Here is a 26,218-nt window from a genome sequence, read left to right as displayed (position 1 = left end):
GGGTGTTTCCTCCTCTTCTGAGGCCTCTCCTGATCACTCAGAAGAGCCCCCTCAGAAGAAAAAGTGTAAGAGGAAGCACATTGACTCCCCCGAGTCTATCACTTCTGATACAGACTTAGATGATTCAGAAGGGTCCCCGAAATCCCCCTCTGAAGATGTTTCCTTTTTGGACATCCTAGAAATGCTTAAGCAGAGGGGGAACTGGAATCCCTTAGCCCCTTCTGAGGATGAGTCTGTATTCTCTGGATGCCTTCGGTTCCTGACCTTCCACCTCCTGGGTGTCTCTGCCTTTCGATCCACTTATGACAGTGGTGGCACAAAAGGCTTGGTCAGCTCCAGATACATTGGAACCAACTCCAAGGAGACCTACTAAATTCATTACAGCACCCCAGAATAAGCAGTTCCTTTCGAAAGGTGTCCCTGTTGATGCTATGGTGGTAGCAGCAGCCACCAAAAAAGAGTTAGTGGGGAACTCTTCATCTGTTCATCCCCCTAACAAGGAGTCTAGGATGATGGACAGATACAGAAAGCGAATGTTCACTTCAATGACCTTCTCTATGAGGTCACTGAACTACCTGTCATTTTACCCAACTTCAAAGGGATCTCCTTAAAGAGCTCGGAGATATCCTCCAAGATCCAACAGCTGAGGGAGCACAATCCAAGGTAGCTTCCCAGCTAGCGACGCTTAATTCTGCTGTTAACTCCTCCATGAGGCTCATTTCCTATGCAGCCGATGGAGCTAGTAGAGCCGCAGGTACCGGGGTGGCCCTTAGAAGGCATACGTGAATGCGGCTGTGTAACTTTGCGGAACCCTTTTGAGCATCCTTCACCAACACTCCCTTTGATGGTTCCTTTCTTTTTGGACCACAGGTGAAAGACACTTTGACTAGGTGTGAGCAAGAAGGCAAGACTCTCTCTGCCGTGGGAGTCCATTTTTCCACTCCCTCTAGACCTTACCCCAAGGGTCAGAAGAGTGGGAAGATGTGGTTCCGTAAATCTCAGGGAGCCTTGCCTGACACACGTAGTGATTTTTCCTCTAGAGGCAGAGGGGGAAACAATAATAATAGATGCCGCCCTTGTGGCAGAGGGGGTCTGCAGAACCAGGGCAACAGAGAATCCTTCTCTGATAAGTCCTGCCAGCATCCCTGAAGGGTTGCCTGGCTGCTCAACTCTGGAGGCAGTCGGGGGAAGACTTTCACTGTACCCAAAAGCCTGACAAAGTTTAACACAAGACAGATGGGTATGGTCCGTTATATCCAGAGGTTACAAAATTCCCTTCCATCAACCCCCTTTACAGTCAAGGAAGACCCTTCCAGATGTTCCACCCAATCTGAAGGGGCAAGCAGTAATAGAAGTTTCAAAACTGCTAGAAAAAAAGAGCCATCCAGGAAGTCCCAGCAGACCAGCACGGATCCGGAACTTCTTTAGTACCAAAAAAGACAGGGGACTGGAGACCGATTCTGGATCTCAGCAGACTAAACAGGTCTGTGCAAAGAACAAAGTTTTGGATGGTCACGCTACAGTCCATTCTACCCTTTCTGGGTCAGGACAATTGGATGTTCTCGATAGATCTTCAGGACGTGTATTACCATATAAAGATGGACAGATGCTCCAGGAGATATCTTCGCTTCCGGCTGGGGGCCAGTCATTATCAGTTCAGAGCTCTGCCCTTTGGTCTCACCACAGCCCCCAGGGTGTTCACCAAATGTATGGCAGTGGTCACGGCTCATCTGAGGCGTCAAGGATTCCAGGTCTTTCCGTATCTAGACGACTGGCTCCTTACTGCTAACCACCAGGCATCATCTCATACAAGCACAGGACTACACAATCTGCTCCCAGCTCGGCATTACAATAAATTTCAAAAAATCTGCTTTGTTGCCCTGTCAATCTATCACTTACATAGGAGCAGACTTAGACACAAGGGATATGTTTGCAAGGCTACCACTAGAAAGGGTGTCTGCAATCCATCAGCAGGTACAGGTTCTGATGCAGAGCAAAAGGATCCAAGTCAGGTATGTCCTTCAAACTCTGGGTTCCATGGCAGCAGTCATTCTCCTAATTCCACTAGCGCGCTTTCATATGAGAATTCTTCAGTGGCTTCTGTTTACGCAGTGGTCTTTCCAAGAGCTACCCATGACTTACATGATCATGATCACAGATTCATGCAAAAGACATCTTTCTTGGTGGATGGTCTCCCCACTAGTTACTCAGGGCAGACCTTTCATACAACCCCCTCCAGTAGCCACAGTGACGACAGATGCCTCCCTGATAGGGTGAGGGGGGCATTATCTGAGCAGGACAGTCCAAGGCACGTGGCAACCTCACGAGTACCATCTGCACATAAATGTCCTGGAAATGAGAGCCGTGCTCCTGTCTTAGCAAGCCCTTCAAGACTCTCTTCCTTCTGGGACCATTGCTATTCAAACAGACAACATGTCAGTGGTGTGGTACATCAACAAGCAGGGCGGAACCAGATCCTACCCTCTGTGTCGAGAAGCACTCAGACTTTGGCAGTGGGCGATTTCCTCCCAACGTTTTCTGATTGCGACACATCCCCGGGAGATCCAGCGTCATAGTGGACAGACTCAGCAGAGCTATCCTCATGCCTCACGAGTGGTGTCTGAATCAGGAAGTTGCGAATCTTGTTTTCCGCAAATGGGGACAGCCTTGCTGCGATCTCTTTGCCACCCCCTTCAACAGCAAATGCAGCAAATACTTCTCCCTTCTTCCGCTTCCGGGTCACATACCCAGAGACGCTCTTGTCCACGATTGGCCCCAGGGACTTCTTTATGCCTTTCCTCCTTTCCCCCTGATATCCAAACTTATACAGAAAGCAATATTGTTGGGTTGCAAAATGATCCTCATTGCTCCCTACTGGCCTCGACAGATATGGTTACCGTTCCTGCACCGTTACCTTCCCGATCAATCCTGGACTCTGGATCCAATTCCAGACCTCCTGGTTCATCAATCAGGCAGGTTGCATCAATCTGCTACTAAACCAGCACAGCTCCTGATGCCAAACAGCAGCAGTCCCTCAAAACTCTCCAGCTCACAGCTTGGTTGCTCCACTTCCAACCTTAGCCAGGCTTCCCAGCATTTCCCCAGCAGTCTGTGACATTATCGTCTCCTCTCACAAGTCTACAACAAGGAAAACTTATGCTAGCAAATGGAAACGTTTTTCTTGTTGGGCAAAGGCTAGGAATGTGGATCCCTTTTCAGCCCCAGTTCACGAAATCCTGGAATTCCTAGCACAACTGTTTCACTCCGGGTCTGCTTCTGCTACGATCAGGGTACAAATGGTGGCCATTTCTAACTTTCATGTTGTTTTTTTGAACTCTAACATTATGTCTCATAAGGTCTGTAAAGCTTTTTTGAGAGGGACAACTCTTCTTAGACCTCTAGTGAGAGATCCCCCTCCTCCTTGGGACCTTAATTTAGTCCTAACATCCTTAATTCTGCCCTCTTTTGAACCAGCAGCGTCCTGCTCTATCAAGTTTCAATCGTGGAAGACACTCTTTCTGGTAGCTATTACTTCAGCCAGACACATATTTGAACTTCAGGCGCTATGTGTTCATCCTCCATACTTGGTTTTTTATAAGGACAGGGTTGCTCTGAGGACTAATCCTTCGTTTCTCCCTAAAGTCTGCTCAGAAAATAATTTAAACCAATCTATAGATCTTCCTGTGTTTTTCCCTAATCAAACCAACAAGGCAGAGTACAAACGACACCAATTGGATATTCATAGGCAATTGCATTTTTACCTGCACAGAACTAAAGAAGTAAGGAAGTCGGACCAACTATTCCTTTCTTATGCCTTGGGCAAACAAGGTCTCCCAGTTTCCAAGGTAATCTTGTCCAGATGGTTGTCACACACTATTTCTTTCATTTATCAGTTAAGGAACAGAGAGTTACCTATTAAACCGAAAGGTCATTCTACTAGGGCCTTGGCCACCTCTGTAGCCTTCCAGTCTAGGTTGCCCATAGATTCCATCTGTGCAGCTGCCACATGAGCAAACCCTCATACCTTTATTTCTCATTACAAGTTGGATATGGTCTCCAGGAGCAGAGCTGACTTTGGTTCCACTGTTCTGAAGAGTCTGTTCCACTGAGCCACCCAGAATTTTAGGTGCTAGGGACACTGTCGCAACCAGCAAGAACGAAGGCAAAATAGACAACTTAACATAAAGAAGTTATGTACCTGCTATAACGTTCCATGTTAGTTGTCTTCATCTCACCTTCCTTCTTGCATCCCACCCTCCGTCCCCCTGTCCTAGTGGACCGAGAGGAGTTTTTTCCTGTTTCCCTGGCTGTGTGTTCTCTTGTTTTCTCTATTGACTTACAGAATATGGCAGGTATAGTCAACTGATTTTTTGACTGGTTTATTCTTTTATGTCTGGAGTTAGCTATTTCAAATGAGATCTGGGTAGCTATCACTAGGCATTATGAGATAAGGGGTAGCCTTGATCCAGTAAACAGCTCTCGAGCTATTGAAGATGGCCAAGTCAGAGCCGAGGATCGGCTCCGATCCCAACCAGCAAGAAGGAAGGCAAGATGAAGACAACTAACATGGAACATTATGGTAGGTACATAACTTCTTTTTACTTGTTAACCATAGGTCGCTTTCTTTTGTTTCCACCCTATTTTTAAACTTCACCTTAATTTTATCCCACTCCCTAGCTATATTTTCAGAAGTAATTTCTGTCCTCTTGAATAGTTCCTGAATAATCTCCACTACCCATTATTTTTAAGTCCTCTATTTTCAACAGATAGGTGGGAAAGTGCCAGTGTCTCATTTTTATTCCATTACGCTTTTTGTTTTAGTTGTTAATCGTGCACGATCTGAAATAGTTATTGAGTGCATATCAAGACCTTCAATTAAATGCATATGTTTCTGTGCAATGTAAATTCTGACTAGCCTAGCCCAGTTTTTATATCTTGGGGAATAATATTTAAATTTGCTGTGTGCTCCTATTACTGAATTCGAGGCAATTTACAAAGGAATAATGGGAAGAAATTTGTAAAGCTCTCAAGTGTACAACAAAGTCCAGAAGGTTTAGGATTTTTACATGAAAGTGTTTTATAAGTATTTTTATACCTCAAGCAGATTGGGGGGATTTTTATTTAGGTAGATAAGAAATACTGGAGTCATGATAAGGAATAGAGAGGTACCTGGAAATGTGTTATTGGGAATGTAATGAGATAGAAGAGATTGAAACTGTCCTACAGAGTAATTTGACATAAATTTTCGGAGGACAAATGAATGTAGAAAGGAAATGATTCTTTTGAGCTGGGATATATGATCTGAATTGCCCAGACATATTTAAGGCCTTACTAAGTTTAATGTTACTGGCTGCCACAAAAGCAATTGCTCAACAATGGAAATTAAGAGCTAAACCAACTGTAATTGAAGTTCTAAAAATTGTATAAGAGATAAGAGCTGGAGTGAGATCTTTAGAAAAGGAGAGGAGCACATTTTGTAGAAATAAGTGGAATTTGTGGGAAAGAGTATATGCAGAATAATGTTTGAGGAAGAGTGAAGTTAAAGGGAAATCAGAAATTAGGCAATTTAATTGAATGTTGGAGTGAATGAAAATTGTTAAAAAGAAAAAAACTATATATATGTATATATATATATATATATATATATATATATTTTTTTTTCATGTGTGGGTGTATAAATATATATATATATATATATATATATATATATATATGTCAATAACAATGAAATGTAATAATTAATAAAGATATTAAAAAAAGGCTTAGAATATGTTTAAAAAAATGATAGTCATTTGGGAAGTTTAGACTTGTCGACCAGCTGGACAGTCTCTTTTGTGACTCTTCTTTTCAGGATTTAGTTGCAGTACCTGCTTTGTCCTTTGGATGAAATTCTCACATAGATGATGGGAAAACATAAAACGTACTAGATTGTGCACTTTATGGAGAGATCCACAGGCATAAGGGAGTAAAGATTTTCTACTTTTTCTTTGGTAAGCAGGTCCTGTTTATCATCTTATTAAAGCACCTGATTTGGAGATTGTTTGCAAAATGTGGATTAGTGGAGTGAGGGTTAATGTTTGTTGACAGAAGAAAGGCAGTGTCTGTCTAATATGCTCTATTTGAGCAGCAAGCACCTTTCATGTCTGTGTTATCAAAAACACTTGCTTAACAGCAATCTTTCTAAACGTGTGTATATTATTGAGGTAATCCCTTATTTTCTGTTTAGCATTCTGCAGTTGATCCTCTTCTTGTTCTGTGAGATTCCCCCTATTTCTTAAGTACTTAATTGTCAGTCCCTGTAAATAATTCTTGTTACTTCTTAATCATAGCTCTCTTTCTTTTATTTCCACCTTATTTTAAACTCCAATTTAATTCGATCGTACTCCCTAGCTGTATTTTCAGAATTAATTTCTATCCTATTGAATTGCTCCTGAATAATCTCCACTACCCATTCCTTAAATTCTCTTTTCAAAAGATAGATGGAAAGCACCAGTGTCTCATTTTTATTTCATAATCCTGTGTTTTTATTTAAGTTGTTGATGGTGTATGATCTGAAATGGTTAATGGGTGCATATCAAGACCTTCAATTAAATGCACATTTTCCTGTGAAATGTAATTTCTGTCTAGCCTAGCCCAGTTTTTATACCTTTGGGAATAATATGTAAATTCACAGTGAACTCCTATTACTGAATTCACATCTTCCATGCAAATGTTTTCATAAATTTCTTCAGAAATCTACCCTCCTTTGTTATACTTTCCTTTCTGAGCCCCCCAGACACATCTTCACTGCTGCAAATGAAATTCCAGTCCCCACCTACAAGTAATATTCCTTGCTGAAAAGTGATTTTCTTCCAGAATTTTCTTAAGCTCCATTATGGCAGTTTTAAATGGAATATAAATAAATGCCAGTGTGATCTTCCTCCCGTAGTGCTACATATCTGCCATTATTATCTTGCTTATCCTCTTCTATCATTATTGGAGCATCTCTTGCACTTAATATTAGTATTCCTCTTTTCCATTGTCCCAGATATTGTGCTGAATAACCATCCTGAAAACCTTTCTTTATCAAATTCACTTGGTCAGTTCTTTTCAAGTATGTCTCCTGTAACAGCTATTTGCACTCTACATTTTAATATAGTTTCAGCCTGCAACAACCCCTTCCTCACCCACTAACCCTTCCCCAAACACCTCCTTTAACTCTCCATCCCATCTACCATAAAAAACTTCTCCTAAAACTAAAACCTGGTACCAATGCCCCAGATGAAATTCCTTCCCATTTCCTAAAAGTAGGGGCAGAAGCACTTGCTCTCCCCATCAGCATTTTTATCAATCGGTCAATCTCAGAATGCCAGGTCCCCCAGTTATGGAAGAAAGCCTGTATTATTCCTGTCCGTAAAGGTGGAAATTGCAATAACATTCCAAGCTTTTGTCCTATTGCTATCCTATCCTCTATATCTAAACTCCTCGAAAAGTGTATCCACCAACAACTCTTACCTTATCTCACTAACTACCAGCTTTTCACTCCCACCCAGCACGGATTCAGACCCGGCCATAACACCTCCACTGCACTCCTCTCCTTCCTAGAAACCATTAACACAGCCCATGATTCCAGCCACTTTGTGTCCACCCTCCTCCTTGTCCTCTTCAAGGTGTTTAACACCATCACCCAGAACCTAATTCTTAACAAACTTTCAACACTTAACCTATCCCCCTCTTGTACCAAGTGGTTTTCCAGCTATCTTACTAACAGGCAGCAAACAGTTAAATGGAACAAGGCTATTTCACCTTTTCTTAATACTCCCACAGGAGTCCCCCAAGGCTCATTTCTGGGACCCTTACTATTCAACATCTTCATTAATGACTTCTACCAGGCCATCCCTAACTCCAACCTCATCCAGTATGCTGATGACTCCACCATTATCTGCTTTTCCCCATCCATCACCAGTCATAACAAACTAACCCAAAGCGCTTTCTCTTCAACAGAGTAGTGGATGCTTCACAGCCATCTAGCACTAAACGCAACTAAAATCAAATTAATGCTATTCACCCCCCACCAAAACCCCCTCCCTTTGATATACTGTCATTCGTAATCACTAGCAAAAACAACACTCCCCTAGAAAGGGTCTCTGACTCCAAACTACTAGGAGTAATCAATGACGATCAACTAAAATTCAACAGACACATACAGGCAAATATAAAAAAAAAAAAACATCAAAAACTTGGCTTGCTTTACCGTCATAATCGTTGCATCTCTCCCTCCAACAGGCTGACACTAATCTCATCCTATCTCTCCTATATGGTGCATCTATCCCCTCCAACCTGCACTCCTCCCTCAAAACGAAACTATCCTCCTGTTACAAGATATCAAACTTTGTTTCCGGTCACAGAGTTAGTGTGCACCACTGCAATTCCCTTCATCAACTAAACTGGCTTGAGCTATCTAACATCCTCACATTCACCCAACTCATTCAAACTGATTTACAACCCCTCTCTTTGTCCCTCCTTAGCCACTACCTTCGCTATGCATGAACCGGACCGCATTCTTAGAGATAATTCTCAAAAATTAGTTAGGTTGCACAAACCAGCTTGACCAGCAGGAAATCAACTAATGTCCTTCTCCGTAGCACACCTTTGGAATTTTTTACCACACACTATCCATTCTATCAGCAGTCTCCCCTCTTTTAAAACCTCACTTCACTCACACCTAACTTCACTATGGGAATACACCTGCTCCCATCCCACTTGATCCCCCTAATACCCTCCCAACTCTCCTAAAACTAAACAATTCCACATTACCTCCTCACCTCTCATTGAGCATCTTGACTAACTGCTGAACAACTATCCCACTGGGAAGGAAAAACATTTTTTTTCTTTAGTATTTTAAATGTATTTGATATATTCTTGTTAGTTTGCTAGTTTCATATTTATTCTGTATTCCTATAAATCTTTTTATAATGGTTATGTGAAATGCTATTCCAAATTTAGTTATGTTCTTATTAGTTTCATATTTACTCTGTATTCCTGTAAAACCTTTTTGTGATGCTTGTATTGGAATTAGTAGATGAATATGTACTGTCAGGAGCTTTTCTCCCCAGGACTCCATTGAAAACGGGCTCTTAGTGGCCCAGTGGGACTATCCTGGTAAACAAACTGCAAATAAATAAATATAGTTCACAGTTCTTTCTTTTTTGTATTTATGTGTGAAACCATTCACATTTAAAGACATTAGGGAAAGCATCATTGTATTGAAAAGGTATTATTTCCATCTTTTATGTGCAGCACCTTTTTTTGTTAAATGTCTAGTTCCAATATTCATATCCATTTGAGCTTATGTTACATCTTAAAAAACTTTTTGTTTTATTGAAACCCTCAAACAAACAAACAAAAAACAACCCCCAATACCCCCCTGAAACTTATTAATTTAATACTAACACATACAACTATGTTGATCTTTAAATATTGAAGTTTTTACCCTCCTGATAAAGAACGCATGTCCCTGACTGACAGCTGCACTCACAGACTTAAGTTAACTTTTTTTAAAAGAAAGGTTATTCATGCTAAGATGCATGGTGCAGCCTGTGCTTTTGCTAAGTGCTAACTGGTTTTGTCTTATCTTTATAGCTCTCCTAGATGGGAAAACACCTTGAATGCTTTCAGGGAAAATTATCTCCTAGCCAGTTTTTCTCCCCGCCAGCCAATCACTCTCCAGCAGACTGTAACCAAATTTCTCTTTATCAGATTGTCACCGTGGAAACATGAGAATCAAGCAGCCAATTTCTCATTATCAGATTTTTCCATGGAGACATGAGGGCCAGATACCAAACTGCTACTAAGCATACATTCATTTGCTAGAAGCCTTGTAATATTCAGTATTCTTTTTCATTTACTTGCTTTCTCGTAAAACTTGTTATAAATCAATCTAAGATCTTAATCAAATCATTCCCCCATGCAAGTCTGAGGAAAAGCATATTAATTTTTCTTTTGTCATGTTCTTTTAATCAGGATTTTTTTTACATTGCATTGCCTACATTTCTTAAAACAAACTAATCAAAAAGAAAGAGGGAAGGGAGAAAGAAAGGACAAAAAAGAACAGCAGCACCTGTTTACAATCCCCATTACACTTAAAAAAATAAGTGAGAAAACTTTACTTCTCATGCAAAGAAAACCATACATCACAAAAATAGTACTATTAAGAAAAAATGCTTTCTTTACTTACAGTTAACTTTCTTCCCCTCCCCAAAGCATTTTTCCAAAAATTAATGACGTGAAGTAGGGCATATACTTTAGAGTCCCCCACATGTCCAACAAATTCTGAAAAAAGTCCAATATTTCCAGATTTTTTTTTTGTTCTGTAATTTTTCACAAGTATAATTATTGCATTATAATCAAACGTCAAGTTACTGGTTTTATTACTGTTCATCTCCATCTCCCATATCCTGTCTCTGCTTCATTTCCAACATGTTCTTGATTCTTCTAGCCAACTCTCCTCTCATGGTTCCTTTCTCCTCTCCAACATTTTCTGTTGGAACAGTGGGAAGGGTTTCACAGGTACAGTCTCTCTGTGGTCTTTTTTACCAGAAGAACAAGAAGCAGAATCTCCTTCTGCTTCACAGCTCACTTTTTGTTGGACAAACTTTTATATTTCCTCCTCAGCATGTACTTCATCAAAAAATGATTTTGTTCCCTCCAGGGAAAAGTACCTTGAAGACAGCTGGGTACAGCAGTTTGAATCTCACACCTATGTGTCGACATTCCCTCAATAGTGGAATAAATTTATTCCTCTTCTGCCTAGTGTACATTGAGTAATCATTCTCTGCAAATACTCTGCTGTCTCCTACTTTTAGTATTTTGTACTTTTGTTACAGTTTTGTCAGAATCAACTCCTTCTGCTGGTAGGATTGCATCTTTACTGTTAAAGGTATAGGTTGCTTTCTCATAGCCAGGTTTGGAGCATACACACAATGTATCCTTTCAGCTAAGAACTCCTGCTGTGGAATACCAGTCCATTGCTTATTTGTACTTTCATCAAATGAATCCAGTCTGGTTCTTCCACCTTCTCTGATATAGCTGAAAAGCTCAGGTTTTCCCTACGTGCTCCGTCCTCTAATTCTGTTATTTTGTGAAACATCTCTTCTTGGGTAGTCTCATATTCACCCAGGCTTTTCTTCATTTCATCCTCTGATTTCTGCAGCTTTATAATCTCATCTGAATATCTGTTTAAAGCTTCTTCCATTTTTTCCAGCCTTTTGTTGTTTGTGTTGATGTACTCCATCAGTGTTTAGTTTATTTTAACCAGGTCTGTGTGCAGTTGTCCAATATTTTTCTGTAAGTTACTGGAAGTCATGTCTGGAGGTTGTATTGCTTTTTGCTGAGCAGCTGTAGAACTTTCCTCAGTCAGTGTTTCTTGCTCACTTTTTGTAGCTGATTTTTTTCTAGATGCTCTGTATTTATTTTTTCCTGGCATCCAGGCAGTACACTTACTAGCCAGTTACTGAAATTTAACCATAAACACAAAAGTCTTCTGGCCTTCTCTGTTGAGTTTCTGTTTTCACACTGGGAGAGCTAGAGTTAAGCTGTTACTCGATGTGCAGCCATCTTGGAAGTCCATCTCCTTATACTCCTTGTGCCACGTTCCCTTCAGTACCATGGTTTCCTTTCTGTTTACCTTAACCATCACCTTTTTCTGTTTCCCTTTTATCATCCTTACCATCTTTTTCATATAGCTCATTATGCTGTCACACTACACCATCCTTTTCATATAGCTCATTATGCTATCACACTACACCCCAGATATAGTAACAGTTACAGAAACCTGGCTTAAACCCCACATAGACAGTAATGAGATTACACCCCCAGGCTACAACATCCTACGTAAAGACAGAACAAACAAAAAAGGAGGAGGGATAGCTATCCTATACAAAGATCACTCTCACTACAACTCCACAACTCTCCAATCCCAGACATAGATAATGCAAAGAATATCACAGCTAAATTAAACATTAACTCTAGCAAACCCAAAACATTATAGCAAGATACATACCACCTGGTAACATATCTAGTGTTGAAAACCTGCTACAGTGGTGCTCCAATCACCTCCCCCAAGAAACAATTATCATGGGAGACTTCAACATTGACTGGCTCCAATGCTCCTCAGCAAACCCAGCTGCTCACATGAACCTTTACGGATTCACCCAAACCATCACAACCCCCACAAGAACCGACAATGTCACCAAACATAATCCACTACTAGATTGGATTCTAGTAAACACACCCCACCTTACATCTCACTCTGGCCAACTCCCTGATAATCTGAGTGACCACAACCCAACTTTTCTCCTTTGTGATCGCATCCATCCAGTACATCAAACCACCTACCGTACAATCGGGAATAAAAAATCTTTTAATCCTGAGAACTTCATCTCTGCCCTACAAAACTGTCACTGGAAACACATCAAACATCTAACCCTACATGAGGCAGTCCTAACTTTCAACAAGATCTTTCTTGATATTCTCAACACCCATGCGCCCCCTAGACAAATGAGAGACAAAGCCAACTACTCCCCCTGGTTAACAAAAGAAACAAGATCACTACTGAAAGACAGAGATAAAGCCTGGTCACTGTATCATAAAAACAAATCCAATACCGCTAAACAAACCTTCCTACTACTTAGAAACAAAGCCAAAAAACAAGTGAAAATAGACAAAACCAATTGCTACCTAAGTATCCAAAACAAGCACCAAAAACATCCACAAAAATTCTGGGCCGCAGTAAAAAACCTATTTCAACCAAGTAATATTGCTACTCCCACCCCAAAAACAACTCCCAGTAGTGACAGCATAGCCACCCAGGAACAAAGTAGACCAGCAATTTGACTCGAAGAAGCAAAAACCAGACCAAAAAGCAAGAACCACACGAATTTACCTAGGTTTCGTCTTTAATCAGACTTCTTCAGAATACATATGGTAAAAAACACACCCTTTTTATATGAAACACATAGAAATTACATCACCAAATTAGTAAAACAATAAAATTCCTTTCAAAATAAAAGGAACAGTAACCACAAGATTAGAAACTAATAAAAACCATTGAGAACCACTAAAAAACATATAGTCATGAACCCAATAGGATGTAACCAGAATATAAATATTGTACAAATAAATATTAATAACTTTATCCCAAAATGTTCTTGTATTTCAAGATAGGCATAATACTAATACAATCGTTAATGCCTGGAAACACTAGAGCATTCAATTTCAGTTGCCATTTCATTTCACAAATGTCTAAGTGTACATCAAGCACTCTACCCTGTGTGTCAACCAGAATCCGCTGTATGACACTAAATTTAAAAGAATGACCCGTGTTCAACTCAATATGCCTATATAAAACATTAGTCTTCTTCCTTAATCTAATGTCTGATTGATGCTCGATAATACGATCCCTAAGTGCCCTACTTGTCTTCCCAATATAAAAAGCCGGGCATTGTCCGCACAAGGCCACATAAACTAAGTTCTTACTAAAACAATCAAAATGGCCATCAACCCTAATGGGAACACCAGCTACTTTGTAAACTGAGTTAGTGGGATTGATTAGGTGACAAACACTACACCTACCACATTTAAAAGTACCCTTACTTCTGTTACATACTGGCTTAGGATTATATTCCCTTTCTAAAAGTTGTTTAAGTGAGCTGCCCTTTCTAAAAACACACCTAGGAGGTGCACCCACTTTTTCACTTACCATGTGGTCAAGCTTTAAAAGCTTCCAATTATTGGTAACTATCTCCCTAATAAACAGAGCGTCAAAAGAATAAGTAGTGATAAAAAATAAGGAATTAACATTACTAAACTTTGTGGGCTCAATATTCTCTCCCCCAATGCCCATCAGTACCTAATCTCAAACACTCATTAACGTTGCCATTTGGAAGTATCCGTTCAGCAATAGGTTTGCCCTTAATTAAAGCCCAATAAACTCCATTGAATCTCTTTGATATAACTTCTTCAGCAATACAGGTACATAATGCTTCCGGATAGCCACGTCTAATAAACATCTGCTTAATAAATTCTATTTCCTTTAAAAATTCATCATCCATACTAGTCATTCTAGCTGCCCTGACCATTTGTCCTTTAACAATAGCTTTCTTTTGATGGTCAGGGTGGCTACTTGAATAACTCAAGTAGGAATTAGAAAATGTTACCTTCCTATGTATTGTAGATACCAAGGTGTTATAAACCGTACTAATAACCAAATGGACATCAAGATAATCAATTTCAGTTCTACTTGCATTGTGTGTAAACTTCAAAAAATCAACAGAATTGTTGATATACTCCATAAAAGCCTCTACTTCATCAAAATCACCTTCCCAGACAAACAAATCATCCAAGAAATGTGTGTAAAAGGTGATTTGAGACATAAATTGACTAGTAAACAAAAATTCCTGCTCCCAATATGCCATGATGTAATTGGCATAAGCAGGAGCGCAAGCTTCCCCCATGGCGACGCCAGTCACCTGCTTGTAGTACAACCCCTCAAAATAAATAAAATTATTATTGAGGACAATTTCCATCAGGCCAACCAGTAAATTACTTCTATCCTTGTCATACAGGCCAGTTTTAAATAACTGTCGTTCCAACCAGTCCAAGCCAATGGCTGTAGGAATGACTGTAAAAAGATTTACTACATCAACTGTAATCAACATTGTATTATTACTAATCTGAATAACTTTCAATTTCTCCAAAAACGACCAAGAGTCCCTAGTGATGTATTCAAATTTCTTTAAACCCTTTTGCAATTCATGGTCTAAAAATTTACTTATAAAGCAGGATGTTATGTGATCCTATCTCGCCTACATTCAATACTGATGGGCTCGGAGCCGATCCCTCGGCTCCGACTCGGCACGCTATGCTATAGAGTGAGGCCTCTTATTGGCTGAGCTATTTCGTATCCCAGGATGCACCACCACTAATCCCCCAGATCTCGTTTGCCGCTTACAAGCTAGGACGTGGTCTCAAACTTGGCTGGGCTAAGTACTGTTTTATTCAGACTTTTCCTGTCAGGAAATTTGCTTATTTGAACCCAAAAGCTGTTTTAACAGCTGCTGTTGTGATACGAGTGTGTTTTAAGATAATCTGTTGAGGAAATTGTGTTTTTTCGTTAAGGGAAGGTTTCCTGTTTAAGTTAGAGGGGCCTTCCCCTATTTTCTATTTCTATTACTATCTAGCGTTTTTTTGTGTCAAGTACCTGCTTAAGTTAGAGGGTCTTGACCTTCTTTTTCTGTGTTTGTGCTACTAGTAGTGAATTGTTTTTGTTTAAAAAAAAAAAAAAAAAAAAAAAAAACTTAAAAATTTAAAACTTAAAACTTGCTTAGTTTTTCTATGTAATTAATCTTAGAGGTTTGTCAGCATGTCTAAAGAGCATAGACCCTCTGGGTTTAAAAAGTGCGCGAGGTGTGGTTATAAAATGTCCATAATGGACGACCACTCCTCATGCGTTTATTGTTTAGGCGCCAAGCACCTACAAGAGTCCTGTAGCGTGTGTCACGCCTTTTCATCGAGAGTCCTCCAGGCACCGAGGGAAATTGTTTTGAGATCTCCCTCGGAACCGATAGTAATCTAATCCATTCGGAGCCGGTCCCCTAGTCCTATGGAGCCGATGGAGAAATCGGTTCGGACCCGATCGGTGTCATCTAGATCCTCCAAGATGTCTGATTCGGACATCGACAGGGTGCTCCTAAGACTTTTCCAGTCTCCAGTGTTTCAAAAGTTAGTTTCGGCTCCAGCCCATTCGGCTTCAGAGCCGATGGTCCACCCTGCTACTATGGTTCCTCCTCCAACAGCCTTGGCACCGTTGGAGCCGGTGCTGGTGGAACCGATGGAGGTTTTAGGGTCGGGCCCGACCCTTACTCCAACTCCAGCTCTTGAGTCGGAGTTCGGTACGCGGACTTCTTCTGTCGGCCACGGGGGGGGGACGCTTCGCGACTGATGTTTTCAGTCTCAAGCCTTCCTCTCGGTGCGTCGGCTGCGGGAGTGCCATCTACCGTCGTGGCCACGAAGGTGGGACCTTCCCAGGATTCTGGTGGTCCCGCCTTCAGGGCTATGAGGACAAATCATCTTTGGCTACCTCCACGGTCTCCCCAGCTCCTTCCCTGCATACCGAGACTGGGTCTTTGGCAGTGCCCCTGTCCTTAGACAGCGGAGCCCCGGGGCCTGAGGTTACCCCCACTGGGGTTTCCCTCCTGGAGGTCCTTCTGAAGCTTCTTCGGAGGAACCCCCAGGAAAAGATCGTGCAAGAGGAAGCACGTTGACTCCCCTGATGAGTCTCTTACATCAGACACTGATCTCGATGATGCAGAGGGGTCCCCTAAGTCGTCCTCAGATGATGTCTCCTTTGCAGACATCCTGGAAGCCCTTAAACAACGAGGCGGCTGGCAATCCAAACCCCCTTCTGATGATGAGTCGGTGTTCCTTAAGGCCTTCGGGGCTCAGCCCTCTGCCTCCTGGGTGTCTCCGCCCTTCGACGAGCTCTTGGACTTGATCTGTCGAAGGGCGTGGGAACACCCAGACTCTGCTTGTCCTAATAAGTTCCTGTCAGCACCCCCGGAAAAAGAGTTTCTGACTAAAGGTGTGGCTGTAGATGCTTTGGTGGTGGCATCTGCTACCCAGCAAGATGTAGCAGAGGCTTCGACGTCCGTCCATCCTCCTAATAAGGAGTCTAGGAGCATGGATCGGTATGGTAAGTGCACCCTAAGTTCAGCGGCCTTTACATTAAGGTCCTTGAACTATCTCACGCACTTTACCAGATTTCAGAGGGATCTGATTAAAGAACTTTCCGATACCCTCTTGGGTAACCTGCCTGAGGAGCTAGCCCAGACGGTTGGCTCTCAGCTGGCTACACTGTCGTCCATTTCAAACTCGTCCATGAGGCTCATTTCTTATGCGGCCGAAGGGGCGAGTAGAGCGGCGGGTACAGGCATTGCTCTACGGAGACAAGCCTGGCTCCGCCTGTGTCATTTTGCGGAGGCCTTTAAGTCTTCCTTTGCCGATGCCCCCTTTGATGGGTCCTTCTTGTTTGATCCCAAGGTAAAGGACACACTGACCCACTGCGAGCAAGAAGGTAAGACTTTGACTGCCGTAGGGGCACGATTTTCCACTCCCTTTCGGCCTTACCCCAAGGCTAAAAGAGGAGGGAAAATGTGGTTCTGTAGATCTCAGAAGTCTTACCCCTCACAGCAGGACGATCCCCCTTCCAGAGGCAGGGGAGGGGGAAATTCTTCTGGAAGATGCCATCCCAGAGGCGGCAGAGGCCTTCGCAACACTGGAGACCGCGAGTCCTTTCGTGGCTCTTCAGCCTTTCACAGTCCCTGAGGGATTGCCCGACTGTGCAGCTCCGGAGCCAGTCGGGGTCGCGTTCGAGGCACCTAAAAGCCTGGGAAGGAATCACTCAGGACCGATGGGTGCTTCGAATTATCGCCGGAGGTTACGCCATCCCTTTCTCTCACTCTCCACCTCAGTCCAAAAAAATCCCGGATCCGCCACCCAGTCAACGGGAAACTGCAGCCTCAGAAGTTTCAAAGCTGCTGCAAAAGGGAGTCATCCAACCGGTCCCCGCAGACCAGATCGGATTAGGGACTTACTCAAGATTCTTTTGGTGCCAAAAGACCGGGACTTGAGGCCCATTTTGGATCTCAGCATTCTAAACCGCTCAGTCAAAAGTCCAAGTTCAATGGTCACCCTACAAACCATTCTCCCATTGCTGGAGAAAGGTGTTTGATGTGCTCCATAGGTCTCAAGGACGCTTATTACCATATCATGGTACATCAAGCGTCCAGGAGACATCTGCGCTTCAGCCTAGGAGGCAGTCATTTTCAGTTCCGTGCACTGCCCTTTGGTCTCACCACAGCCCCCAGGGTGTTCACCAAATGTTTGGCGGTAGTGACTGCTCACCTGAGAAGTCTAGGATTCCAGGTGTTTCCGTATCTAGACGACTGGCTCCTGACTGCCACCTCCAAGCATCTACTATTGCGGAGCCTACAAGCCACGATCTCACTGGGCAATTCCCTTGGAATCACCTTCAATTGGCCAAAGTCTGTGTTGCTGCCATCTCAACGCATAAGATTCATCGGAGTAGAGATAGACTCAAACCGATTGCGGGTCTATCTACCTACAGACAGGATACAAACCATACAGGCTCAAGTTCGAGCCTTACTTCCCAGATCCAAAGCCCCAGCCAGAATGGTACTGCAGCTATTGGGATCCATGTCCGCCACGGTTCTTCTAGTTCCCCTAGCAAGATTGCACATGAGAATTCTCCAGTGGCTTCTTTCAGCTCAGTGGTCCTTTCAGGAACTCCCTCTCAGTCACCTCATATGGATCACGGAAACCTGCAAATGGGACCTTCGCTGGTGGCTGGTGCCCTCCAATCTGGGTCAGGGACGACCCTTTGTTCCACCTCCTCCTGTGGCCACTTTGACCACGGACGCCTCCCAGATGGGGTGGGGGGGGGCATTCCCTGGGCAGGTCAGTCCAAGGCAAATGACACCCAGAAGAGACCCTACTTCATATCAACATCCTAGAAATGAGGGCGGTGCTTCTGTCCCTTCAAGCCCTTCACGATTACCTCCCTCAGGGCGTAATTGCCGTTCATTCAGACAACACGTCAGTGGTCTGGTACCTGAACAAACAGGGAGGGACCAGATCCTATCCTCTTTGCAGAGAGGCCATGAGAGTTTGTGAATGGACAGTGTCGACCAAACGCTTTCTAGTGGCTACTCATATCCCGGGCAAGTCCAATGTGATAGCCGACAGACTGAGCAGAACCATTCTCTCTCCTCACGAATGGTCTCTGAACATTACAGTTGCAAATCAGATTTTCAGCAAATGGGGAGTTCCGTGTTGCGACCTCTTCGCGACTCCACTGAATGCGAAGTGCAAAAAGTTCTTCTCCCTCACCCCGGTTCCGGGGTAGAGCCCTATGGACGCACTAGCCCGTCCTTGGCCCACCGGCTTGCTTTATGCCTTCCCCCCAGTTCCTCTCCTTCCCAGGGTGATCCAAAAGGCATCTCTCTTGGGGAGCAAAATGATCTTAGTTGCTCCTTACTGGCCTCGTATAGTATGGTTCCCCTATCTTCAGAAATATACTCTGGAAGGTCCATGGTTCCTGGATCAGATCCCAGACCTATTGGTTCATCAGTCGGGACTATTCCACCAGTCCCTACACACCTTAAAATTGACGGCTTGGCTCCTCCTCTTCCGACTATAGTCAGGAGTCATACCTTGGATCCAGAAGTTGTACACATTTTATCTTCGGCCCACAAGTCTGCTACAAAGAAATTGTATTCTAGCAAATGGAAAAGATTTGCTATTTGGGCTCAACTCTGGGGTCTGGATCCCATCACTATTCCTGTATCAGAAGTACTGAAATTTCTAACTTCTCTTTTCAATCAAGGCTCTTCAGTCTCTACCATCAAGGTTCAATTGGCAGCTATTTCCAATTTTCACGAATCTATAAACCCACCTTTAATGAGCAACAGGTTGTGTAAGACCTTCTTGAAAGGTGCTGCGCTTTTAAGACCTCCGATTTCTCATCCTGCTCCTCCATGGGATCTCGATGTAGTGTTACGCGCCTTAACTTCCTTCCCCTTCGAACTGGCAGCGACATGTGATTTAAAATTTCTATCGTGGAAGACTGCCTTTCTGGTGGCGATTACTTCTGCCAGAAGGGTTTCAGAGTTTCAAGCTTTGTCTGTAAAACCTCCGTACTTGGTTTTTCACAAAGACAGAGTATCTCTCAGGCCAAATCCATCCTTTGTCCCTAAAGTTTGTTCCAGTTTCTGCCTACAACAATCATTAGAACTTCCAGTCTTCTTTCCGAAGTATTCTAACAAAGCAGAATTCATATTCCACACATTAGATGTCCACAGGCAGTTGTGTTTTTATTTAGATAGGACCAAACAAACAAGGAAAACAGTTCAGTTGTTTGTATCCTTTGCGGACAATAAATTGGGCAAAGCCGTCACAAAGGTCACTATTGCCAAATGGATCAGGGACTGTATTACTCAAGCTTATTCTTATTCTAATAAAGAGCTTACCACCTCTGTCAAAGCTCATTCTACAAGGGCTATGGCTACTTCGATAGCATTTCATTCTAAGCTTGCCATTAGTGACATTTGTGCTTTCTTGGCTACATGGTCTTCCCGCACACTTTCATTTCCCACTACAAATTGGATGTGGCATCTAGAGGACGAGCTTCATTTGGTTCCACAGTGCTCAGGAGTGTTTTCCAATGAGCCACCCAGGATTTAGGTGCTAGGGACGCTGTCCCATCAGTATTGAATGTAGGTGAGATAGGATCACATAACATCTTTTAGTTATGTACTTACCATAACTTTAGATGTTTGGGATCCATCTCGCCTACATTCCCAATAACCCACCCTCCTTCCCCCTTCCTTGGAGATCAGAGGATATCAGAAGGTCCGAATCCTGTTGTTTCATCTTGAAACATCTAACAATGTTATATAAACAAGTTGTGCATGTGTGCATGAATGCGGACAAACAAGATCTGGGGGATTAGTGGTGGTGCATCCTGGGATAAGAAATAGCTCAGCCAATAAGAGGCCTCGCTCTATAGCATAGCGTGCCGAGTCGGAGCCGAGGGATCGGCTCCGAGCCCATCAGTATTGAATGTAGGCGAGATGGATCCCAAACATCTAAAGTTATGGTAAGTAGATAACTAAAAGTTTTACTGCGTTTACCATCAACAATGGGCCTAAAGGCTAAATTGTCTAAACCCTTATGTATTTTGGGGATTCCGAAGATGCTACTAACCCGCGGATAGTTGTTAGTCAAAAAAGAGTGTTCCAACTCATTAATATGCCCTTGCATTAATAAATCATCAATAAACAAGTTAATCTTACTATAGGCAATATTTAGTTGGTTAACACTACACTCTTCATATGTGTTGGACAACAGCATGGCCAACATATTGTCCACATAATCAACCCGATCAACAACTACCAAACCATTACCTTTATCGGGTTTCATAAATCTAATAGTACTATCAAAAATTAACTCATTTAATAACACACGTTCATCACTAGTTAAGTTGTCCATTCTATCAAAGGCATGTTTCATAGTTAACCATCGGGCCTGTGCAAAATGGTCCCTAATCTCAGCTTCACACATCTTTTCGAAACAGCCGATTACACTATTACTGGGTGGCACAAACTTACTTGGCTTTTTTAACACCTGAGTTGCCTGATTAACATTTTCACCCTGGAACAACAGTTTCAAATTCATCTTCCGCACTAGTAATTTCAAATCGACTAAGATGTCACTTAATGAACCCCTTGCCAAAGGTACAAAGGTTAGCCCTTTAGCTAGTAAATTAACATGCCGTTCATGAATTGTTTTACTAGAATAATTATATATTTTAAAATCACCAAAAACATTGGCTATAATTGATGGATTACTTAGCCCACCCATATTTGTGGCTTTTAATAAATCACCACCGATTTGAATAAGATAATCAAGACCTTTATCATCCTCATACTCGTAATTACAAAACACTCCGTCAGAACTAGCCGCAGTCTGACCATTAATGTTATTGGGTAGTGATGCTACATTCAAATTGGGTGGGCCCCTATCACAAAAATCTGAATAAAAACTGATATCTAGTAACGAATCACATTCTATACAGCCATTGTCAAAATGGTTGGGACTGGAAAAACAAACTACCGGCAAACTGGCAAAATTTTCGACATTCTCAATAGGCTGGTTAATGTTGTTAATATTGTTGTTGCTACCTAAATGTAAAACACACAATTTATTGTTATCCATTGCTAGTGATCGCGTTTGATCTAATCTACCACTAGCAGGTGTATACAAGCCCTCACCAAAAACTGGAGAAGGCTGATAGAACAAGTCTGAAATAGAATCAATGTTGCTAACATTAGTATTAGCATTATATTCACAACCACTAAAATTCTGACTATCAAAGTTAGGTAAAAAATGAAAATCATCGCTAATATTTATAGCGTTAGAAGAAACCTTACAAAAACCAGTTGTGTTATTAAGTCTATTCTCAATATTTTCATTAAATAGAATGTCCAAAAAAGCACTTGGCGCCAAAGATGTCAAATTATCAGCCACACAAATACTGGGATGCAAGTTATTGTCATTGTTAGGCATTAAAGCCGAAACATTGTTGGTACAAACACTAATGTCAGTCGAACTAAAAAAAGGCAGAAAAACGTCCCTACCGTTGTCATTTAAAAAAAATGATGAACTATTAAGTTCGTAATTGCTGCAAGCATCCTTTCCACCTAAAATAAAAGCTGGAACCTCGCAATTGGTAGTGCTACAACCGTCAATTCGGTCAGTCCCAAAATAACTCTGTTCAAACGAACTGGAAAAGGCTGACCAAATAGAGTCGGTAATCATGAAATTTCGTGATAGAGCTGGAACCTCGCAATTGGTAGTGCTACAACCGTCAATTCGGTCAGTCCCAAAATAACTCTGTTCAAAGGAACTGGAAATGGCTGAACAAATAGAGTCGGTAGTCATGAAATTTCGTGATAGATCAGCAGTTGAACACTCAGATGAACTAGCACTAGGGTGTCTAACATAACCTTGAAACACTCCAGTTTTACCACTTGATGACTTCTTAGATAAAACAATGTCGTGAAAACAAACTATCACAAGTACTTCCCCAAATACAAGCAATGTTTCACCCACACAGGATACATCCACCCAATTTAAACTATACCCAATATCCACCAACTATATCAAAAAGCATCTAAAAAAACTGAAACCTACAACAATAGCCGCTGACAACCTGCCAGCTGACTATCTTAAAATTGCAGCAGAAGTCATCGCCTGTCCAATAACAATACTCATTAGCAGATCTTTAGCTGAATCACAGGTACCCTCTATCTGGAAATTATCACACATAATCCCCCTCCACAAAGGGGGGACCCCTTATGAACTTACTAACTACCGTCCTATTGCCATTTTCTCTCCCCTGTCCAAGATCTTAGAAAGAATAGTGCACACACAGCTCATGAAATATCTCACCTCACATAACCTACTATCCAGTACCCCAGCATGTCTTTCATCCTGCACATAGCACATCAGCCGCCCTACTAACCTTTACCAACAAAGTTAACCAACTTAGAAACAACTCCCTATTTATATCAGCCTTATTCCTGGACCTGTCAAAAGCCTTTGGCATGGTCAACCACAACAAATTTATGTAAGTCCTTTCCTCCCTTAATATTAATATCGCAACTCTTAACTGGTTCCAGAGCTACCTAGCAGACAGACAACAAGCCGTTCGATGGCAACAAACTCTGTCTCGCACCCTCCCAGTCACAATCGGGGTCCCACAAGGCTCCATCCTTGGACCTCTCCTATTCTCACTCTTTTAACAACCACCTATACACTGCTACCCCCAAAGCCAGCCTAATCCAATATGCTGATGACTCAACCCTGATCTGTGCAGCCCCTTCCCTTACAACCGTCCAAAACCTTACCCAAGACACTTTCCTCTCAGTGGAAAACTGGCTAACCAACTCAAACCTGATACTTAATCCCAACAAAACTAACCTCCTAATCTTTTATCCCACTAGAACTGCAACCTGCCCCCCCCCAACCTTCAACATTTACTCTAAGAATAACACTGTCATCACTCCTACCATGCACACCAAACTACTGGGGATAGTAATAAACAACAATCTAAAATTTGGCATCCATATAGACCAAACCATCAAAAAAGTCCACAAGAAACTAGGCCTCCTGTACAGGAATGCCCAGTTTCTAACACCTTCTACAAGAATTACCATGGCCAGAACCCACCTACTATCTACACTACTATACACATCCCCTATCCTCATCAACCTATGTAAATCAAGCCTTAATAAACTAGAGGCCTGCTATAATAAAATATCCAAATTTGCCACAAACTCAACGTACAGGTCACATCACTGCCAATCCCTAAAACAGCTCAGTTGGCTTGAACTTCCACATCTCCTACACTTAAACCAGCTAAGCCTAGCCCACCAAATTATTCACCACCCAAACAAAACAACAGCCCTCAGCCAACTAATCTAGCCTTACTCGGCTCCTATACCTCTCCGCTGTGATAACAAATACCTACTACAGGTTTCTAGAGCAAAGAACTCAGCTGGGGAAGGCCTCTTCTCTAACTATACTGCTAAACTATGGAACATCCTCCCAACTGCTCTTGCCTCATGTTCCTCTTCAAGACCATTCAAAGCACTCCTAAAATCTCACCTATAAAAATAATGGCTCTGCCCCTGCCTTCCCCCAGGCTAATCATCACCTTAACAGCAACTTCACTCTCACTACCTTTGTATAACTCAGCATGACTGCTCTCCATTCTAACAGGTAACACTGTACCCTCACAAAAGGAATAGTGGACACTCTCTCAATATTTATCATATATTAATCATATATTGTAAATACTACATGTGTGCTTACTTCTGAACAATAGGTAGTATGTATTGGAAATACTACAAGTGTGCTTATATATGTACTATAAACTCAACAAAAGCTATTATTGATATAACTCATATTCAATTACTTATTCACTGTTTAATTTTCACATTGTCTGAATTGCTATTCTATGTATTAGTTAATGTATATACTAGATTATATTAGAATGTATTGTAGACTTTCAAACTATCATTGTACTACTTGGAGCTTTTCTCCCCGGGCCTCCACTGAAATCGGGCACTTGCCCAGCTGGACCTTCCCGGTAAACAAATGTAAAATAAAATAAAATAAATAAATAAATAAATATATTACCATTATTTATATCCAGATAACTTCACCTCTACAGTCTTATCACCAGCATCATCCTCTGTACATTGATACCAGTATTATTGAATGTACAGTAGTACAAGTACACTTTTATATAACTTTTTAAGTCAGGCCCACCCTGCAAAAACATCTTATTTCAAACATAATGACAGTGAAGTTGGAAATAATTTCCCAAATCCTTTTCCTTATTTTTTTCACCGTAAAGAAGAAAAATGTCCTGTACATAATTATGTGATCTGGATGTATATTATTCATAAGAAACTGTAATGTCACATAATCACCTTTGCACCAGTGTGCCCCATATCTATTGTCCCAGTACTAACGATTTGTATAGCACAGTGTTTTCAGTCTTGATTCCTTTCCTGTAACCACCATCTCTACTAAATCCTCTTAGCAAATCTAGTTGCAATCTTTAACAGCTTTATTAATTTATCACTCAAGACAAAGGCAAACATACATATATATAAAAGAAAAATAACTATATTAATTAGTTCGCAGTTACATACATTATTCATCACATACAATGTTCATCCATGTCACTGTTGCAGTATTCTTTATAAAAGGGATCCCCTGCCTTGGGCAGCCCAATGTCCAGCTAGTATACCAAAGCTTTTAGGTTGTAATGGATATGACATATGTCACACGTATGCTCTCTGCGCACATGGGGTAGGGCATGAAGGTGACATCCAGACTTACCGTTCTCAGAACTACTTTGCTGCCAGTCCAAACGCCAACTTCAGTCATCAGTCTGAATAGAAATTCTTCTGGTTACCGAGCTGCTTTCAGGTAAGTCCCTGTTGGGGTTTTTGTTATTCTTATTGCTTTTTTGATTTATTTTGGTTGTTGGTTTCATGCCATCCAGAAAGGGGAAATGCTAGTGTAGGAGACAGAGTCACCATAGAGATAGTCATGAGCAGTGTTTGTTTTGTTTAGATGCTTCCCACCGCCATACGTCTTGTGCTATTTGCCAGGCATTTGTTCCTAAGACATTGCATAGTCAGCTATCTTCCTTAGCTATTTATTTGGAAAGCCGATGTCTTAAGCTGTTAGCTAAATACACTATGGAAGGATCTTCCCAGCCCAGGGGTCAGCTGTATGCGAAGAAGACCAAGAAATCTTGGTCGGATTTTTCGGGTAGTGAAAGCCTGGAGGATCATCTAGTTTCTTAGTCAGATTCCTCTGCCACGACCACTTCAGAGGCCGTCATGGATCCCGCTTCATGCACGTCCATTTTGGAATGTTCAGGGGAACTGCAGTTGATAATTACCAAAGGGCCTAAGGTGTTCAGCAGATTTTGGTAAGGGAAAGAGATACCAACTACACTAATTGAATGCCGTCAAGGTCAGAGCCTCCTAAGATCTTTAAGGCTGATGTCCCCTTAAAA

At 41.9% G+C, this 26,218-nt stretch overlaps 1 protein-coding gene across 2 annotated transcripts in view; it reads left to right on the top strand.

The window, feature by feature from the left end:
- Positions 1-26,218, top strand: part of UBE3B (ubiquitin protein ligase E3B) — a 2,006,489-nt gene that overhangs the window by 1,401,262 nt on the left and 579,009 nt on the right. The window lies entirely within an intron of this gene.

Source organism: Protopterus annectens, chromosome 4.part0, assembly GCF_019279795.1.
Source record: "Protopterus annectens isolate FY-2018-M chromosome 4.part0, PAN1.0, whole genome shotgun sequence".
NCBI classification, from domain to species: Eukaryota; Metazoa; Chordata; order Ceratodontiformes; family Protopteridae; genus Protopterus; species Protopterus annectens.
The sequence above is the reverse complement of the archived record's forward strand: the minus strand, read 5'-3'. Positions and strand labels throughout refer to the sequence as shown.